Consider the following 19,429-nt stretch of genomic DNA (forward strand, 5'->3'; position numbering starts at 1 on the left):
ATGTCTGGCTCTAGGTCAGTGATCACATCTTCATGATTATCTGGGTCGTGAAGCTCTTTTTGGTACAGTTATTCTGTGTATTCTTGCCACCTTTTCTTAATATCTTCTGCTTCTGTTAGGCCCATACAATTTCTGTCCTTTATCGAGCCCATCTTTGCATGAAATGTTCCCTTGGTTTAAAATATTAGTATTGAATTCTCTATATGTCTGTCTATCTATCTATCTATGATCTACCTCAATTATCTACATTTATATCTTGCATTCCTAAGATTATTACAAAAGGTATCTGCATAGGATGTGAATTTTTTGATGAAAAATTAAATTTGACATGATTTTACTGAATCTTCAGTGAACTGTGGATCTGAAGGAATTGGAAGAAAGGAGCAAGAGATAAAAAAAATGCATAGTGAAGAAATGATTATTTGTAGGAACACTGAAGAAAAGAATGTAACAAAATTACTCAAAGAAGAAAATAATTTTAAGTTTATTACGGCATCAAAAGTTTTTAATTTATTTATATTACTTGCAAAGAATATGTCTTATAAAGATATGTAGGGCAGACTCTTTAAAACACATTTTGGGCATTTCCTTGAAATCCTAAAAAGGATATTAGACAGGAAAACTATGAAACATAAAAAAATTTCATTGCTTTTAATTTAATGCTCCATAGCACCAGAAACATGAAGATCAGTTAAAAGAAGCTCAATGAGGAGAAACAGAATGAAAAAAGATACTGATTTATAATAAAATATTAACATATAAATATGTATACTGAATCCCAGTGATTTTTTAAAGACCATAATAACTAAATACAAACAAATGGAGGATACAAGCTTTAAAGAAAAAGTTTAGCAACAATGTAAGGGTATAACTTGGACAAATCCAATGGTATAAATGAGGTAACATTTAAGATAATGTTAAATAAATTTCAAAAACTAATATTTATTTTCAAATGTGGAAATAAACTTTTGCTTCAGCTGATAAGTGGAAAGAGCAATATATATTACTGAAAACTGAATTTTTTTTAAGTCAAAGTATTAAGATGAGTCTTAGAACAGAAATCTGGTACTGATGATCCAGCATTCTATTTTAATTTTGGTTCTCATAAGGCTGATATATCATCTTTTTAATGACCCTAATAGAATATCTCCAAAGAAATAAATTAACAAGTTTCCTCCTAGAAGGAAATAACATGTGTGATGATGGAGTTCATTCAGAAGAGAGTTCACACTTACTCCTACTATCCTAACATCCACCTCCTCATTGAATTCTTTTGACATTTTATTTTTAAATACATATGGTTTAAATTTCTAAGGGAAAATATACTGGAGTAGAAAAAAGAATAAGCTTGATAAAAACTAAGAAAAGTAAATATACAAGAAATGTTTTTCTTAAACATTTAAACCTGTACAGAAATCTATGTGATATACTGAGTACATTTGTTTTTTAATAAAATATTCCATATCTCAGAGATTCCAAAGATATCAAATGATGTGGTAGTTGCTATAGAAACTATTCTTTTTTAATGAAACACAGATTAAATAACTGCATAAAACAAATTCAAATTTGAAATGCAATTACTACTCTAAAGCATATTTACATATTTGATTTTATAATGGTTACAGAAAATAAGATAAAATATTAAGAATATCTTTTACATGTGCAAAACCAATGGCAGTTACCAACTTAATTGCAATTCTGCCCCTAAATACAATAGTGTTGGGTATAATGAAATTCTGTTTTATAATAAAAACTCATACAAACTCTGTAACCAGTCTACTGCTACTTGGAAAAACTAATTTGCATGCAGTGAAACATTTCTGAAATTTATCACTTTGCATACATTGTGTAAATTCAGAAAGAGTACAAAAGACTCCCCAAAGGCCTGTCGACATCAGACCAATACTAAGAAAATGACCAGCAAGTAACCACTGAAGTCCCACAGCAGATGACTTGACACAGCAGACAACAAACTTCTGCCTATTTAGTGCTTCCTCCTGGCCTTCAGAGTCAAAGTCCAGATTCCTGATGGTGTACACTCCTGTCTTATCACTTACCAGTGAAATATCATGGACATTGGAATAAAAAAGATCAAGGTTTATCATTTACAAGCTATGATATTTTGAGCAAGACTTAACCTCCCTAAACCTGTTAAAAAAAAAAAAGAAAAGAAAACCTGCCTTACAAGATTACAGCAAGGATTAATATTTTGTGTATAATGCCCAGCATGGTTTCTGCACATATTTGGTGCTCACTGCCTGACAGTTGCTACTGTTGTTACTATTACTGGTAAGATTATTACTGTTACCACTACTACTGCCACAAGTCCCATAAACACACTATAACAACAAAGTAAAGCCATGGAAACCTTTTTGACTCCTCTTGCTTCTTTTTTTTAAACAGGTCTGTACAGTCTTCCCAATGGGTGCACTGAGAGACAGGGTAAGGGGTGCCAGCTGTTACTCTTTAATAGAATTGGCTATAGAGATCACATGCTTGGGCTCATCTCAATCTCCTGCTTATCTTCTGTGGATACATTAGTGGAGACAGGCTTCATTTTGGAAGAGCCCCCCAAAACAGAGCAAGCCAACTAACAACTACAATTGCTCTTAATTTAATTATAATTTTTAGTTTCAATTAGAGCATTTTGTGCATTCATTATTTATTCAGACAGGCCTTCCCTGACCACCTATACCTTTCCTGTATGGAACATATGCATAACACTTCTCTCCATGTATTTTGTATTGTGGGATTGGGTTGATTTCATTATTGGCCCTTATTAATGTGCTCTCTCTCTCTCTCTCTCTCTCTCTCTCCTTGCCTTTTGCCATGCATTTAGACTCTCAGCAATGTGGCTTGCTTTAGAGACTTATGTAAACAGAGGCTTGAAAAGACACTTCTGCATTTCTCCTTCCTCTTTTGCTCCTCTTCCCTTATCATGAAAAGAAGTCCCAGCTAGACACTTGAAAATTAGAAACTACACAAAGCAGAGTCAAGTTGCCCCAGACATCTTTAAGTGTGATCAAGCAAGACTAGTCAAGCCCAGTCCAGATAAGCAGGATCACGGGTAAACCTGAAGACTGTGAAGAAAAATTAAGGCTGCTGTTTTAACTTACCAAGTTTTGGAGGTGGTTGTTTAGCACTAACAGACAATTGATACCCACATTAAAAAATTTTGTACCTGCTTTTTATCTGCCACTAATGCCAAAGAAGCTGAGGTTGAACAGTTCTATGAAGACCTAAAAGACATTCTAGAAATAACACCAAAAAAAAAGATGTCCTTTTCATCACACGGACCAGAATGCAAAAGTAGAAAGTCAAGAGATACCTGGAGGAACAGGCAAGTTTGGCATTGGAGTACAAAATGAATCAGGGCAAAGGCTAAAAGAGTTTTGCCAAGAGAACACACAGGTCAAAGCAAATACCTTCTTCCAACAACATGGACATCTCTAGATGGTCAATAATAAAATCACATATTGATTGTATTCTTTGGAGCCGAAGATGGAGTAGTGCTAGAAAAAAACAAGACCAGGAACTGACTGTGGCTCACATCATGAGCTCCTTATTTCAAAATTCATAATTAAGATGAATAAACTACAGAAAAACACTAGACCATTTGGGTATGACCAAAACAAATCCCCTATGATTAAACAGTGGAGGTGACTAATAGATTCAAGTGATTAATCTATTACAGCAGACTTAATTTTTCTTCACAGTCTTCAGGTTTACCAGGTGATCCTGCTTATCTGGACTGGGCTTGACTAGTCTTGCTTGATCACACTTAAAGATGTCTGGGGCAACTATAATCTACCAGATTATACCTAGTAGAGAGAGTGCCTGAACAACTATGGATGGAGGTTCAAAACACTGTACAGGAGGCAGGGAACAAAACCATCCCAAAGAAAAAGAAATGCAAGAAGGCAAAACAGCTGACAGAGGAGGCCTTACAAATAGCTGAGAGAAAAGAAGTGAAAGGTAGAGGAGAAAGGCAAGGATATATGCAACTGAATGCAGAGTCCCAGAAAATAGCATGGAGAATTAAGAAAGTCTTTTTTTTTTAATTACTTTACAATATTGTATTGATTACAATGCAAAGATATAGAGGAAAACAGTAGAATGGGAAAGACTAGAGTTCTTTTCAAGAAAATTGGAGATACCAAGGGAACATTTCATGTAAAGATGGGATCAATAAAGAACAGAAATGGCAAGGACCTAACGGAAACAGAAGAGATTAAGAAGAGGTGGCAAGAATACACAGAACTATACAAAAAAGGTCTTAATGACCTGAGTAATGAAGATGCTGTGGTCACTCACCTAGAGCCAAACATCCTGGAGTATGAAGTCAAGTGGGACTTAGAAGTATTACTCTGAACAAAGCTAGTGGAGGTGATGGAATTCCAGATAATCTATTTCAAATACCAGGAACTTCCCTGGTGGCTCAGATGGTAAAGCATCTGCCTACAATGCAGTAGACCCGGGTTCAATCCCTGGGTTGGGAAGAACTCCTGGAGAAGGAAATGGCAACCCACTACAGTACTCTTGCCTGGAGAATCCCATGGATGGAGGAGCCTGGTAGGCTACAGTCCACGGGGTCACAAAGAGTCGGACACGACTGAGTGACTTCACTTTCTTTCACTTTATTTCAAATACTAAAAGATGATGCTGTTAAGGTGCTGCACTAAGTAGGTCAACAAATTTGGAAAACTCAGCCATGTCCACAGGCCTGGAAAAGGTCAGATTTCATTCCAATCCCAAAGAAGTGCAATGTAAATAAGGTGCAATGTAAATAAGTTACAATGTAAATAAACTACTGTACAATTGCACTCACTTCACATGCTAGCAAAGAAATGCTCAAAATCCTTCAAGCTAGGATTTAATAGTACATGAACTGAGAAATTCCATATGTACAAGATGCATTTAGAAAAGGCAGAGGAACCAGAGATCAAATTGCCAACATCTGCTGGATCACAGAAAACAGCAAGGGAATTCCAGAGAAATATCTACTACTGCTTCATTGACAATGCTAAACCCTTTGACTGTGTGAATCACAACAAACTGTGGGAAATTCTTGGAGAAACAGGAACACTAGACAACCTTACCGACCTCCCGAGAAACCTGTTTGCAGGTCAAGAAGCAATAGTTAGAACCGGACAAGGAACAAGGGACTAGTTCAAAACTGGAAAAAGAGTACATCAAGGCTGTATATTGTCACCTTACTTATAGAGTACATCATGTGAAATGCCGGGCTGGATGAATCACAAGCTGGAATCAAGATTTCCAGGAGAGATAAATATCAACAACCCCATTTATGCAGATGATACCAATCTAACGGTAGAAAGTGAAGCATAACTAAAAAGCCTCTTGATGAGGATGAAAGACTGGAAAAGCTAGCTTAAAACTCAGCATTCAAAAAACTAAGATCATGGTGTCCAGTCCCATCACTTCATGCAAATCAATGGGGAAACAATGGAAACAGTGACAGGCTTTATTTTCTTGGGCTCCAAAATCACTGCAGATGGTGACTGCTGCCATGAAATTAAAAGACGCTTGCTCCTTGAAACAAAAGCTACGACCAACCTAGACAGCATGTTAAAAAGCAGAGACATTAGTTTGCCAACAAAGGTCCGTCTAGTCAAAGCTATGATATTTCCAGTAGTCATGTACAGATGTGAGAATTGGATCAAAAAGACTGTATGCTGCTGTTGCTACTAAGTCGCTTCAGTCATGTCTGACTCTGTGCGACCCCATAGACAGCAGCCCATCAGGCTCCCCCGTCCCTGGGATTCTCCAGGCAAGAACACTGGAGTGGGTTGCCATTTCCTGCTCTGATGCATGAAAATGAAAAGTGAAAGTGAAGTCGCTCAGTCATGTCCGACTCTTAGCGACCCCATGGACTGCAGCCTACCAGGCTCCTCTGTCCATGGAATTTTCCAGGCAAGAGTACTGGAGTGGGGTGCCATTGCCTTCTCCAAAAAGAATGTATACCTGTGGCCAATTCATGTTTATGTATGGCAAAAACCAACACAATATTGTAAAATAACTATCCTCTAATTAAAATAAATAAATTTTTAAAAAAATTATTTAAAAGAGAAGCCTGAGAACCAAAGAACTCATGCTTTCAAACTGTGGTGCTGGAGAAGACTCTTGAGAGTTCCTTAGACAATAAGATCAAACCAATCAATCCTGAAGGAAGTCAAACCTAAATGTTCATTGAAAGGACTGAAGCTGAAGCTTAAGCTCCAATATTTTGGCCACCTGATTTGAAGATCCAACTCACTGGGAAAAACCCTGATGCTGGGAAAGACTGAAGGCAGGAGGAGAAGGGGGCAAAAAAGAATGAAAGGGTTGGGTGGCATCACTGACTTAATGGACAAGAGTTTTAGCAGACTCCAGGAGACTGTGAAGGGCAGGGAAGCCTGGTGTGCTGCAGTCCATGGGGTCGTAAAGAGTCGGACATGAGTTACCAACTGAACAACAACAACTTTATCTGCCAACCCCACTAGAATGTGACTTCCCTGAGTGCAAGACCCATGTCTGTTATATTGAGCACTGTACATTGAGGCTAGTATGCTGCCTAGAAAATAAAAGGTGCTCACATATTTGATAAATATTTCTTTAAAAAGAAAACATTATTACATGAAAGGTATCGTGTCTTTTGAAGACATTACATAATATGTGAACACAATATGACAAGGACAAGCTATTTTTATTTATTTATTTGGCTGCCACAGGTCTTAGTGGTGGCACATGGGATATTCAATTTTCACTGTGGCACGTGGGATCTTTAGTTGCAGCAGGTGAACTTTTAGTCTGAGCTTGTGAGATCTAGTTCCCTGACCAGGGATTGAACCTATGCAGGGTCCCCAGCATTTTGAACAAGAATTCTTCCCACTGGACCAGGGAAGTCCCACATCTTGCTTTTATGTACCGGTCTAATTTAGAAGTAATTGCTGATGTTGTTTATTCGCTCAATCATGTACGACTCTTTTGTGACCTCATAGACTGTAGACTGTCGGAAAAGAAAATGGCAACCCACTCCAGTATTTTTGCCTGGAGAATCCTGTGGACAGAGAAGCCTGGTGCGCTGCTGTCCATGGGGTTGCACAGAGTCAGACACGACTGAAGTGTCTTAGCATGCATACATGCATTGGAGAAGGAAACGGCAACCCACTCCAGTATTCTTGCCTGGAGAATCCCAGGGACAGAGGAGCCTGGTGAGCTACCGTCTATGGGGTTGCAGAGTCGGACGTGACTGAAGCGACTTAGCAGCAGCAGCAGCAGCAGATTGTAGACTGCAAGGTCCCTCTGTCCATGGAATTTTCCAACAAGATTACCAGAATGGGTTGCCATTTCCTAGTCTAGGGGATCTTCCCGACCCAGGGATTGAACCCACATCTCTGCATCTCCTGCACTGCAAGTGGATTCTTTACCACTGAGCCAGCGGGGAAGCCCACAGAAGTAATTAGGGAGTTAAAATGTTTATCTATATAATAACTACATTAGACAGATATTTAGTATCCTAATAGAAACAGAAATAAAGTGTAAAAAGCCAAGAAGGGAAACTATCTCTAATAGGAATAAGCAGTATGAGGCCCATTTTTCTCATCTTTGTAATTCAAGAAAACTGTCCTCATGGAAACCCTCAGCCATTTTCTGACTTGATTAGAGAACAATTTCTCATATGAAAGAGCATTTTAAAAAATTCATAACAAAACATCTCCAGACTTACTTAAACTCAGGCTACAATGGCATCAGTATCACAAAATCAGTATCAGTCAAATCCCTATACTATATTTTTCTTTTCATCAGGCACATGCACATAGTTTTAAAATACTGATATACAGCTCCGCTCTTCTCCATCCCTGATCCCAGCCCTCTTTTAACCATTTCCGACTTTATTTCTTCTAGACTATATCCACCATATCTCTAAATAGTATATATCTCTCTCTCAATTTCTTGTCAATTCAGGACATAAATGGTGATTTCTGTAAAGGATTAGGTTTTAGCTCACATATACCTTTCACCAATAATTTTTTATAATTATAGGATAGCTTTATAAGCTTAAATATTTTATAAACACATATCTGTATTCCTTTTTTTCTTAACACTAGTCTCTTTCTAAACTCTTTTCACTGTCGTATGAAGATATTTTTGTCCATAGTCTTCCCTCATTCTTTAATCCACTTCACCACATTCCTTCTTCCGTAAACTAAATCCTTACTGACAGTTAGCTTTATATTCTTCTTCTATATAATTTTCTATAAACATAATTACAATTTCCATGGTCTGTCTAAAAATTGATTATTAATCAATTAACACCATTTGAAAGAGAAAAACATTTCACTACATGACTAGATAGTATATTATGATAGCATTTTTTTTTATGGATCCAATGTCATAACTCATAGATCATTTGAAGAATATTCTTTGCATCATGGCAAAATGTACTCTCTTTTTGTATTCAGGTCAGGAAGCAACAGTTAGAACTGGACATGGAACAACAGACTGGTTCCAAATAGGAAAAGGAGTTTGTCAAGGCTGTATATTGTCACCCTGTTTATTTAACTTATATGCAGAGTACATCATGAGAAACGCTGGGCTGGAAGAAACACAAGCTGGAATCAAGATTGCCAGGAGAAATATCAATAACCTCAGATATGCAGATGACACCACCCTTATGACAGAAAGTGAAGAGGAACTCAAAAGCCTCTTGATGAAAGTGAAAGTGGAGAGTGAAAAAGTTGGCTTAAAGCTCAACATTCAGAAAACGAAGATCATGGCATCCGGTCCCATCACTTCATGGCAAATAGATGGGGAAACAGTGGAAACAGTGTCAGACTTTATTTTTCTGGGCTCCAAAATCACTACAGATGGTGACTGCAGCCATGAAATTAAAAGACGCTTACTCCTTGGAAGGAAAGTTATGACCAGCCTAGATAGCGTATTCAAAAGCAGAGACATTACTTTGCCAACAAAGGTTCGTCTAGTCAAGGCTATGGTTTTTCCTGTGGTCATGTATGGATGCGAGAGTTGGACTGTGAAGAAGGCTGAGCGCTGAAGAATTGATGCTTTGAACTGTGGTGTTGGAGAAGACTCGTGAGAGTCCCTTGGACTGCAAGGAGATCCAACCAGTCCATTCTGAAGGAGATCAGCCCTGGGATTTCTTTGGAAGGAATGATGCTAAAGCTGAAACTCCAGTACTTTGGCCACCTCATGCGAAGAGTTGACTCATTGGAAAAGACTCTGATGCTGGGAGGGATTGGGGGCAAGAGGAAAAGGCAACAATAGAGGATGAGATGGCTGGATGGCATCACTGACTCGATGGATGTGAGTCTGAGTGAACTCCGGGAGTTGGTGATGGACAGGGAGGCCTGGTGTGCTGCAATTCATGGGGTCGCAAAGAGTTGAACACAACTGAGCGACTGATCTGATCTGATCAACTTTTTTAAACTATACTATATTTTATTTCATATTTTAAAAATGTATTTGTGTTCTGTTTTCTTTTTTCCTATTGTTTTTATATAGCTCCCTATTTTTTTCTTACTAACAAATGAATAGGTATCTTCAGCATCTATTGCATAGGAACACTTTTTTTCCTCCAGAGGTATTCTTCCAAGAATCATCTGTCTTTGCACGCTAATGTGGATTGCTGCATTTCCTAAGCATTCTGCCCAGCCACCAACTTACGATTTTCCTTCACTATCCACTGGGATTGCATCCATTTTTCTCTTCCTTCATATTCTCCTTAATTTTGCTGGTGTATATGTCCAAGCTACTTGCTGAGACAGGAAGTCTCAGAGATACAAATTCCAATATCCTACATGTCTAAACATGACCTTTTTATTTAACTGAAAAATTGGCTGGACATAGGATTCTAGGTTGAAAATAATTTCTTTCAGAACATCAAAGGCATTATTCCACTTCTTTCTGGTCAAAGCATATAAATAGAATTTCATTTCAGGACTTCTCTGGTGGACAGTAAAATAGAATCAGCCTGTCAATTCAGGCGACACAGGTTCCATCCCTGGTCTGGAAAGATTCCACATGCTTTGGAGCAACTAGAGACTGTGGGCCACAAGTACTGGGCCCTCACTCCAGAGCCCACATGCTGCAACTACTGAGATCACGTATGGCGTCTACTGAAGCCTGTGACCCTAGAGCCAGTGCTCGACGACAAGAGAAGCCTCCACAATGAGAAGCCCAAACACCACACCAAACAGTAGATCCCACTCACCACAACTGGAGAAAATCTCACAAAGCCACGAAGACCCAGTTCAAACAAGAAATAAATAAATACTTTTCTTCTAAATTAATTTCAGTGTTCCTTATGGTAGACAAAATTGGAAAACCTAAATGCTCATCAACAGAGGGAAATTAAATAAGTTGTATATCTATACCTCAGAGTATTCAGTCATAAAACATAACAACAATGTGACAATATGGGAAGATGTTCACAATAAATACATAAGTGTTTTCTTAAAACTGGTTACTAAAAACATATTATATTTTAGCTCAAATATAAACAGAAATACACATTGTTTACACAAACACACATGCCTGATATCTATGTGAAAAGAAATGGAAGCTATACACCAAAATATTAATGGTGGTTACATTAGAGAAAATGTATTTATGGGTTATTCTTTTACATCCATTGTTGTTCAATCACCAAGTCCTGTATGACTGTTTGCTATCCCATGGACTGCAGCATGCCAGGCTTCCCTGTCCTTTACTAGCTCCAGAGTTTGCTCAAACTCATGTCCATTTAGTCAATGATGCCATCCAACCATCTCATTCTCTGTCACCCCCTTCTCCTCATCAATCTTTCCCAGCATCACGGTCTTTTCCAGTTAGTCAGTTCTTCCTATCAGATGGCCAAAGTATTGGAGCTTCAGCTTCAGTAGTAGTCCTTCCAATGAATATTAAGGTTTGACTTCCTTCAGGATTGACTGTTTTGATCTCCTTGCTGTCCAAGAGACTCTCAAGAGTCTTCTCTAGAACCACAATTTGAAAGCATCAATTCTTCACCACTCAGCATTCTTTATGATCCAGCTCACACATCCATTCATGACTACTGGAAAAACCACAGCTTTGACTATATGTGCCTTTTTCAGCAAAGTGATGTCTCCGCCTTTTAATACACTATCTAGGTGTGTCATAGGCTTTCTTCTAAGGAGCAAGCGTCTTTTAATTTCACGGCTGCAGTCACCATCCCCAGTGATTTTGGAGCCCAAGAAGATAAAGTCTATAATTGTTTCCATTGTTTCCCCATCTATTTGCCATGAAGTGATGGAACCAGATGCCATTATCTTAGTTTTTTGAATGTTGAGTTTTAGGCCAGGTTTTTCACTCTTCTCTTTCACGCTCATCAAGAGGCTCTTGTGTTGCTCTTCACTTTCTGCCATTAGGGTGGGTATCATGAATATCTGAGGTTGTTGATATTTCTCCCAGCAATCTTGATTCTAGCTTGTACTTCATCCAGTCTGGCATTTTGCATGATGTACTCTGCATAGAACTTAAGCAGAGTGACAATATACAACCTTTCCAAATTTTGAACCATGCCATTGTTCCATGTCTGGTTCTAACTGTTGTGTCTGGATCTATATACAGGTTTCTCAGGAGACAGGTAAGATGGTCTGATATTCCCATCTCTTTAAGAATTTTCCACAGTTTGTTGTGATCCACACAGTAAAAGGCTTTAGCATTGTCAATGAAGCAGATGTTTCTCTAGAATTCTCTTGCTTTTCCTATGAGGAACGGATGTTGACAATTTGATCTCTGGCTCCTCTGCCTTTTCTAAATCCAGCTTGTACATCTGGAAGTTCTCAGTACACTTACTACTAAAACCTAGCTTGAAGGATTTTGAGCATTATTTTGCTAGCATATGAAATTATAACAATTGTGTGGTGTTTGAACATTCTTCTGCATTGCATTTCTTCGGGATTGGAATGAAAACTGACCTTTTCCAGTCCTGTGCCCACTGCTGTTTTCCAAGTTTGTTGACATGCTTAATGCAGCACCTTAACAGCATCATCTTTTAGTATTTGAAATAGATCATGTAGAATTCCATCACATCCACTAGCTTTGTTCACAGATATGCTTCCTAAGTCCCACTTGACTTCACACTCTAGGTGAGTGACTCTGTCATTGTTACCCAGGTCATTAAGACCTTTTTTGTATGGTTCTTTTGTGTATTCATGCAACCTCTTCTTAATCTCTTCTGTTTCTGTTAGACTCTTGCTGTTTCTGTCCTTTATTGTGTCCATCTTTATATAAAATGTTCCCTTGGTATCTCCAATTTTCTTGAAGAGATCTCTAGTCTTTCCCATTCTATTGTTTTCCTCTGTATCTTTACATTTGTCAGTTTAGAAGGCTTTCTTATCTCCCCTTGCTATTCTCCAGAACTCTGCATTCAGTTGGGTATATCTTTCCCTTTCTCCTCTACCTTTCACTTCCCTTCTTTTCTCAGTTATTTGTAAGGCCTCCTCAGATAACCACTTTTCCTTCTTGCATTTCTTTTTCTTTGGGATAGTTTTGGTCACCGCCTCCTGTACAATGTTACAAGCCACCATCCATAGTTCTTGCAGCACTCTGTCTATGAGATCTAATCTCTTGAATCTATTCATCACCTCCGCTGTATAATCATAAGGGATTTGCTTTAGGTCATACTGGAATGCCCTAACGGTTTTCCCTACTTTTTTCAACTTAAGATTGAATTTTGCAATAAGGAGCTCATGATCTGAGACACAGTCAGGTACATGTCTTGTTTAGGCCGACTAAATGTATGTGAAATATAAAAAGCAGAAAAAATAGCACACAATAGAGGCTTTTTTATTTTTGGTAAAAATACATAATATTTACCATGTTAACCTGTTTTAAGTGACCACTTCAGTCATGCTAAGTATATTCACAGACTTGTGAAAGAGCTCAAGAACTTTTTCATCGTGCATAACTGAAAGTTTACCTGTGCCCAGTGAACAACTACTCTCCTTTTTCTCCATTACATGGCCTCTGGTAGCCACCATTTTATTTTCTATTTCCATGAATTTGAGTACTTTGAATACCTTATATAAGTGGAATCATATAGGAATTGCCTTTTTGTAACTGGCTTATTTCACTTAGGGTAATGTCTTCATGGTTCATCCATGCTGTGGCACGTGTTCAGATTTCCTTCAAGACCTAATGCTATTCTGTTGTGTGTATGTACCACATTTTGTTTAGCCATCCATGGGCATTTGGATTGATTCCACCTGTTTGCTACTGTGAATAATGGTGCTATGAAGATGGGTGTGAAAAAATCTCTTCAAAACTCTCCTTTCAGTTCTTTTGGGTGAATAAAGAGAAGCTTTTTAAACTGTTCTCTTAACTATCCTACCAGACAAATTGACATTCTTCATATCCTCTGTAAGACAGTCTATCCTATTCCATTGCACATTAACTGCTCAAGGCTAAGAGGCTAATCTCTTTGGTTTCTATCATTCAAGTTATATTGTTTGTAAGAAGTCTGTTTTATCCAATAATAAGACCATTTATGTCAGTTGCACTTGTTATTATACTTTAATTAAATATTTGTTGTTGTTCAGTCACCCAGTCATGTCCGAATCTTTAAGACCCCATGAACTGCAGCATGCCAGGACTCTCTGTCCCTCACCATCTCCTAAAGCTTGCCCAAGTTCATTACACAGTTTATATTAAATACTAAACAATATGTATTCATATTTAATATATTGAATAATATATTCAACATAAATGTGTATTTATATTAAATATTTATTGTTTGATTAAATATTATTTATTACACTTCAATTAAATATTCCACAGAGTGCTGAATTATAAAAGTGCAAAGTGAGAGTGAAGTGAAAGTGCTAGCTGCTCACTCATGTCCAGCTCTTTGCAACCCCATTGACTATAGCCCCTCAGGCTCCTCTGTCCATTGAATTCTCCAGGCAGTAATACTGGAGTGGGTTGCTATCCCCTTCTACAGTGGATCTTCCCAACCTGGCAGATTCTTTACCATCTGAGCCACGAGGAAAGCCCATAAATGTGAAGGGAGGATATTTATATAGAAATATAGTTGAATGTTTGTGGAAACTTTAAGAAGGTGAAGACAAGTACTTAAAAAACTATTGTTGAATTAAGTACAAGATATACAACCATAAAATACTTAAAATTATAAAAATCTAGAAGGATTCTTTACACAGCTTGTTTTATAAGTGCCTTTAAATTCTCACTCAACTTTGAAGACAGAAAAATTGGAAAATGCAGACAATATACTATTCAAATATGCATTCTTTTCTTCTGGCTTCAGAAAAGCATTCTTTTTTTTATTTTATACAATTTTAAAACTTGACACTCCATTTACAATTATTATAAAATATCAGCCATATTTTTTGTGCTGTACAAAATATCCTTGTTGCCTCTTTTAGTTAGTTAGTTCAGTTACTCATTCGTGTCTGACTCTTTGCAACCCCATGGACTGCAACACACCAGGTTTCCCTGTCCATCACCAACTCCGGGTTCTCCTCAAACACATGTCCATCGACTCAGTGATGCTATCCAAGCATCTCATCCTCTGTCATCCACTTCTCCTCCTGCCTTCAATCTTTCCCAGCATCAGTGTCTTTTCCAGTGAATCAGTTCTTCACATTAGGTGGCCAAAGAATAGGAGCTTCAGCTTCAGCATCAGTCCTTCCAAAGAATATTCAGGACTGATTTCCTTTAGGATTGACTGGTTGGATCTCCTTGCAATCCAAGGGATTCTCAAGAGGCTTCTCCAACACCACAGTTCAAAAGCATCAATTCTTCAGCACTCAGATATCTTTATGGTCTAACTCTCACATCTTTACATGACTACTGGAAAAACCATAGCTTTGCCTATATGGACATTTGTTGGCAGAGTAATGTCTCTGCTTTTTAATATGCTGTCTATGTTGGTCATAGCTTTTCTTCCAAGGAGCAAGCATCTTTTAATTTCATGTCTGCAGTCACCATCTGCAGTAATTGTGGAGCCCAAGAAAATAAAATCCGTTGCTATTTCCAATGTTTTCCCCATCTATTTGCCATGGAGTGATGGGACCAGATGCCATGATCTTCATTACATGTTCTTCACGTAGCCTATCTTACACCCTATAGTTTGCACCTCCCATTTCCCCAGCCCTATATTGCTTATACTAGCTCCTTTCCCCACTTGCTACTACTATTTGTTCTCTCTACCTGTGTTACATTCACTAGTTTGTTGTACTGTTTAGATTCCACATATAAGGGATATAATACAGTATTTGTCTGGCTTTGACACATGTCACTTAGCATAATGCCCCCCGAGTCAATCCATGTTACTGCAAGTGGCAAAACTTCATCATTTTTATGGATGAGTAGTATTCCATTTTATATATATACCACTAATTTATTCATTAATCTGTTGATGCATACTTAGGTTACTTGCATATCTTGACAATTGTAAAGAATGCTGCTATGAACACTGGGGTGCATGAATCCTTTAAAATTAGTGCTTTTGTTTTATTCCCAATATACATCAAGAAATGGAATTCCTGGGTCATATAGTAGTTCTATTTTTAGTTTTTTGAGAAACTTCTAATCTGTTTTCCACAGTGGCTAAACCAATTTAAACTCTAATCAACAGTTTTTGAGGGATCCCTTTTTTCCAAATCCTTGACAACTTTTTTTTTTTGTATGTGTTCTTTTTGATAGCCGTTCTGACAGGTGTGAGGTGATAATTCTTTGTGGATTTGATTTGCACTTCTCTGATGATTAGCAATGTTGAGCAGCTTTTTATGTGCTTGTTGGTCATCTGCATTTCCTCTTTGGAAAAATATATATTAGGTTCTTCTACCCATTTTTTTAATTGGGATTTTTCTCTTTTGAATTGTATCGTATATGCTGAATTCAGTTCAGTTCAGTTGCTCAGTCATCTCCAACTCTTTGTGACCCCATGGACTGCAGCACACCAGGCCTCCCTTTCCTTCACCATCTCCTGGAGTTTGCTCAAACTCACGTCCATTGAGTCGGTGATACCATCCAACCACTTCATCCTCTGTCACCCCATTCTCCTCCTGCCTCAATCTTTCCCAGCATCAGGGTCTTTTCAAATGAATCAGTTCTTCACATCAGGTGACCAAAGTATTGGAGCTTCGGCTTCAGCATCAGTCCGTCCAATGAATATTCAGGACTGATTTCCTTTAGGATGGAATTGATGCTTTTGAACACCACAATTCAAAAGCATCAATTCTTCGGCGCTCAGCTTTCTTTATGGTCCAACTTTAACATGACTACTGGAAAAACCATAGATTTGCCTATATGGACCTTTGTCAGCAGAGTAATGTCTCTTCTTTTTAATATGTTGTCTAGGTTGGTCATAGCTTTTCTTCCAAGGAGCAAGCATCTTTTAATTTCATGGCTGCAGTCACCACTGCAGTGATTTTGGAGCCCAAGAAAATAAAGTCTCTCACTCTTTCTTCTGTAGCCCCTTTGATTTGCCATGAGGTGATGGGACCAGATGCCATGATCTTAATTTTTTGAATGTTGAGTTTCAAGTCAGCTTTTTCACTCTCCTCTTTCGCTTTCATCAAGAGGCGGGTTCAGGATGGGGAACACATGTACACCTGTGGCGGATTCATGTCAATGTATGGCAAAAACCACTACAATATTGTAAAGTAATTAGCCTCCAAAAAACAAATTAATTAATTAATTAAAAAAAAAAAAAGAGGCTCTTCAGTTGCTTTTCACTTTCCACCATAATGGATCTGCATATCTGAGATTATTGATATTTCTCCCAGAAATCTTGATTCTGGCTTGTGCTTCATCCAGTCTGGCATTTCACATGATGTACTCTGCATATAGGTTAAATAAGCAGGGTGACAATATACAGCCTTGGCATACTCCTTTCTCAATTTGGAACCAGTCCATTGTTTCATGTCCGGTTCTAACTATTGCTTCTTGACCTGCATACAGGTTTCTCAGGAGGCAGTTCAGGTGGTCTGGTATTCCCATCTGTTTAAGAATTTTCCACAGTTTTTGGAATTTGTTGGATATTGATCCATTAACATTCATATCATTTGCAAATATTTTCTCCATTCAGGAGATTTTCTTTTCACTTAGCTGAAGGAGTTTTCTTTACTGTACAAATAGCTTTTAATTAAGTCTCATTTGTTTATTTTTGCTATTTTTCCATTACTCTAGGAGACAGATCCAAAAATATTGCTGTGATTGATGTCAAAGAGTTTTCTATGTTTTCCTCTAGATTTTTTATAGTATCTATCTTACATGTAGGCCTTTAATCCATTTTGAGGTCATTTTTGCATATGGTGTTAGAGAATTTTAAAAACCTTGCATTTGTACTCTCCTCTCCCCCATGATTACTGTTTTTCATATCATATTTTGCATCTCACATCACTGCTTATTTTGGATACAGATGATTTTGCTACTTTTGTCTTTTAACCTCCCTACTAGTTTATATGTGGATGATTTCTTATTTTTAGTGTATATTTGCCTTTACTGGCAAGCTTTTTCATTTTGTAATTTTCTTGTTTCTTGTTGTAGCCTTTTTTTACCTAGAAAAGTCCCTTTACCAGTTGTTATACCATTAGTTTGGTGGTGTTCAACTCTTTGATCTTTTGTTTGCCTATAAAGCTTTTGATTTCTTCATCAAATCTAAATGAAAGCCTAAAAGGGTAGAGTATTCTTGGTTGTAGTTTTTTCTCTTTCATCACTTCAAATACATCATTCTACTCCCTTCTAGCCTGCAGAGCTTCTGCTTAAAAAATCAGCTGATACCCTTATGGGAGTTTCCTTGCACATTATTTATTGCTTTTCCCTTGGTGCTTTTAATATTTTCTCTTTGTCTTTAATTTTTGTCATTTTAATTACAATGTGTCTTAGTGTGTTCCTCCTTGATTTATGGTATGCTCTGTGCTTCCTGGACTCAGGTTAGTGTTTCCTTTTCCAGGTTAGGGAAATTTTCAGCTATTATGTCTTCAAATATTGATATTGTGCAAGGGGTCTCTTAAACTGTGATTTCTTTTCATTCATTTTTTTCTGTTCAGTGGCAGTGATTTCCACTAGTCTGTCTTCCAGCTCACTGATTCATTCTTCTGTATCATTTAGTCTACTACTGATTCTTTCTGGTATATTTTTTTCATTTGAGTTATTGTATTCTTCATCTCTGTTTGGTTGTCCTTTATATTTTCTCTTTGTTAAAACTTCTAAATTATCACTCTATCCATCCATTCTTTTCCTGAGTTCTTTGATCATCTTTATATCATTACTCAGAATTATTTCTCAAGTAGACTGCCTATCTCCACTTCACTTAGTTATTCTTCTGGAGTTTTACCTTGTTCCTTTGTCTGGAAAAAGTTTCTCTGTTATCTCATTTTGTCTAAGCTGCTATTTATATTTTTATGTATGTAATAGGTTAGTTATGTTGGAAGAAAAGTTATGTTACCTTGTTATGTTATTTATGTTATATTACCTAATTATGTTATTTAGCTATGTTATCTAGTAACTTTGGAAGAAAAGCTATGCCAAACCTAGACAGCATATTAAAAAGCAGAGACATCATTTTGCTGACAAAAGTCCATATAGTCAAGGTTATGGTTTTTCCAGTAGTCATGTATGGATGTGAGAACTGGAGCATAAGGAAGACTGAGCACTGAAAAACATACTTTCAAACTGTCGTGCTGGAGAAGACTCTTGAAAGTCCCTTGTACAGCAAGGAGATCAAACCAGTCAATTCTAAAGGAAATCAACCCTGAATATTCATTGGAAGGACCAATGATGAAGCTGAAGCTCCAATACTTTGGCCACCAGATGTGAAGAGCTGACTCACTGGAAAAGACCCTAATGCTGGGAAAGACTGAGGGCAGGAGAAGAAGGGGAAGACAGAGGATGAGATGGTTGGATTGCATCATTGACTCTGCATGCACAGAAGACGGCAGTGAAGGAAGGATTCACTGAAAAGCTGATGACTAGAGATCTCTTCAAGAAAATTAGAGATACCAAGGGAACATTTCATGCAAAGATGGACACAATAAAGGACAGAAATGGTATGGACCTAACAGAAGCAGAAGACATTAAGAAGAGGTGGCAAGAATACACAGAAGAACTATACAAAAAAGATCTTCATGACCCAGATAATCACGATGGTGTGATCACTCACTTAGAGCCAGACATCCTGGAATGTGAAGTCAAGTGGGCCTTAGGACATCACTATGAACAAAGCTAGTAGAGAAGATGGCAGTGAAGGAGGATTCACTGAAAAGCTGATGTTTGTGTCTCCTTTGCTGCCCTGCCTGTAGGATCATCAGTACCATCTTTGTAAGTTCGATGCATGAAGCAGGGCACCTAAAGCCAGTGCTGTGGGACAACCCAAAGGGATGGGGTGAGGAGGGACGTGGGAGGAGAATTCAGGATGGGG

At 37.7% G+C, this 19,429-nt stretch overlaps 1 protein-coding gene across 8 annotated transcripts in view; it reads right to left on the reverse strand.

The window, feature by feature from the left end:
* LOC147375312 (BEN domain-containing protein 5) overlaps positions 1-19,429 on the reverse strand; it is a 1,469,512-nt gene that overhangs the window by 1,410,428 nt on the left and 39,655 nt on the right. The gene's annotated exons all lie outside the window — the stretch shown is intronic.

Source organism: Bos grunniens, chromosome 3 (genome assembly GCF_055505025.1).
Source record: "Bos grunniens cultivar Pamir isolate PY7600 chromosome 3, Bosgru_T2T1.0, whole genome shotgun sequence".
NCBI lineage: Eukaryota > Metazoa > Chordata > Mammalia > Artiodactyla > Bovidae > Bos > Bos grunniens.